We start from the raw sequence: 2,569 nt of genomic DNA, 5'->3' as shown, positions 1-2,569 counted from the left end.
TGCAAAGCAGTGGCTGAAATGGGGCAACACCAGCTTAATTTTTTATTCTGAAATCAGCTGTGGACCATCAGTTGGTGAGCAGTCAGACACAAGGATAGAGTGATCTTTTTTTTCTCCTTTTCCCCCTCTTTTTTTTTTTTAAATTCAGATCTTGAAGTTAGTGATGAGTATGTCCATTTTCCCCTGATGCACATCGTAAAAAGAAAATAAATCCTCCGTGTAGCTATAGCTATGAGTTCCAGTCTCATCTCAGTCATCTTTTCAAAGTGACTTCAAAGGACTTTGAATGAGGCTCAGATGACATATTAAAGGTTATGGAAAGAGTCTGTTGAAGAAGCAGAAGCAGAGTGCCAATCTTGCCAGTGCATGAGGTAACCTTTGAATCAACACATCTATTTTATAACACAGCTGTCTTCCTTTCTCAACCAGTGCCCACCACCGTGGAAAATGAGCTGGCTGGCTTCAAGCGCAAGTACCCTTTGCAGTTACCATTTCTGTTTTTCTGTGCCACAGGATTACCACTAACATCAGATCTAGTATATCTACTTGCAGTCAATAAAGCATGAGATGGGATGGTTTAATCATGGTTAATTTTCAGTCCTTATTTTTTCTTGATCTCCTTATGGTGTGTCTGATGTAGGCGAATGTGCAGCCAGTGAATTACTTTTTTTATGTCTTTGGCAAAATTCCTACTGACCCTTCTATGCACGGGCAGCCTGCATTTTGGCTGTGCATCCTGCTGGAGTCAGTACATGCTCACGCGATGCACCTCCTTCCTCCCTTCTCCACTCCTATACGTACTGCTTTGTACGGTGCAAGCCTATGACAAGGTCAAACAAAGGTGGGGACGGCTGGGAGGCGTTGAAATGGCACAGGTGTTCATTTGCTTTATGAAAATCCAGACAGCATAATTAGAAATAGGCAAAGTGGATTAGGCAAAATTAAGACTGGTTGAGTTGAATGTGAACATTTTATTAAGAAACACAGCTTAGTGAAGAACCATGTCAAGTTTCCACTGTAACCTCAAAGCCTCATGCTCCCAGACATTTCCGACAGTCTAAAGGAAGCCCATAGGAAGCTCAAAATGCAATGACTGGTAGTGGGTTTGATCTTCACCAATGCCTTTTCCCTGGGAAACACTGTTACTCTCATGGTCTTCTTCAGCCCCTCTCTGATCCATAAGATCATGCAACCAACTCTGAAAAAATGATATTGAAATATACACAGGACTTTGACAAACGGTCAAATCACAGTGTGTCCACCAAGGTAGGGAAGCTCCTTAAATACGTACTGATATCTTCCAGTAGTGCATTAACAGAGGCATGAAGATGGCAGTACAAATGGGAGTATTTTCAAGCTGAGATGTAGGGGTTTTGTTAGGTCATAGCAACTTGACACAGCCCCTGTTAATTTTTTCCATGCTGCCCACAAGAGCTGAAGCCCATTCCTGAGCTCTGGATAGTCTCCAGTCTCTGCTATCAGCAGATGTAATGAGGAAAGGCCACAAGCTTAGTGAGTGAATCTCTTGTCTATCTCTAACCAGGAAAAAATCCAGGGCAACGCAGAGCTGAAATACCTCATTCTGGGTGTTGTGGGAGTTGGTTAAAAAGACCGATAGAAACAAACAGGTAGAGGTCAGGAATGACTGCCATTGTTTTTATACTAAGATATCTACTGCTCTGAATCCTCACAGATATTGAGGTTTGAGTGGCTTGGGAAATTTTTGCATGATCATTTTTGGTTAAGAAATTAAGTTTCAGTGAAAGTGAATGTTGTATCCATTCATTATAAAGGGAAGCATCTACAACACACTTAAAAATATCTGTTTTGGTATTTTAGGGGTAAAATAGGGTAAAAATATTTTACTTTTCTCATCTACTTCAAATGTTTTAAAATTATATTTTTAAAACTTATGTAGCATAAAACCAGATAATACATACACTATAAAGAGTCTAAACAAACTGTCTACATGGATCTTACACAGAAAAATTTAGTTTGGTTTTTTTTTCTCCTTACCAGAACAACAACAACAACAACAACAACAAAAAGGTCAGCAACTCAACTTCCGTGTGGAAGTTGATTTACTTTGTTCCCTACACAATTCTATTTGTGAGATTTGCCAAGTATTAAGACACCTGTAAGGGAAAATATTTGTCTAGAAAACTTACAAATGCTTTTTCTGTTTCCATTTGCCTCTCCGAGTTAACATTTATGGGCATTTTGGCCTGTTCAGGACGCTGGTTGAGAGAGTCCCCTGGGAAACAGTCCTGGGCAAAGGGGGGGTCCAGGAAGGCTGGACGACCTTCAAGAAGGAAGTCTTAAAGGCGCAGGAGCAGGCTGTCCCCATGTGCCGTAAGAAGAACGGGCAGGGAAGACGACCGGCCTGGCTGAACGGGGAGCTCTTGCTGGGACTCAGGAAAAAAAGGAGAGTTTACCGCTTGTGGAAGAAGGGGCAGGCGACTCAAGAAGAGTACAGCGATCTCGTTAGGTCATGCAGAGAGGAAATGAGAAAGGCAAAAGCCCAGCTAGAACGCAATCTGGCCGCTGTCATTAAAGACAACAAAAAAAG

This window comes from Aptenodytes forsteri, unplaced genomic scaffold (assembly GCF_000699145.1).
Source record: "Aptenodytes forsteri isolate BGI_AS27 unplaced genomic scaffold, ASM69914v1 Scaffold175, whole genome shotgun sequence".
Classification (NCBI taxonomy): domain Eukaryota; kingdom Metazoa; phylum Chordata; class Aves; order Sphenisciformes; family Spheniscidae; genus Aptenodytes; species Aptenodytes forsteri.
This window is presented reverse-complemented; position numbering follows the sequence as displayed.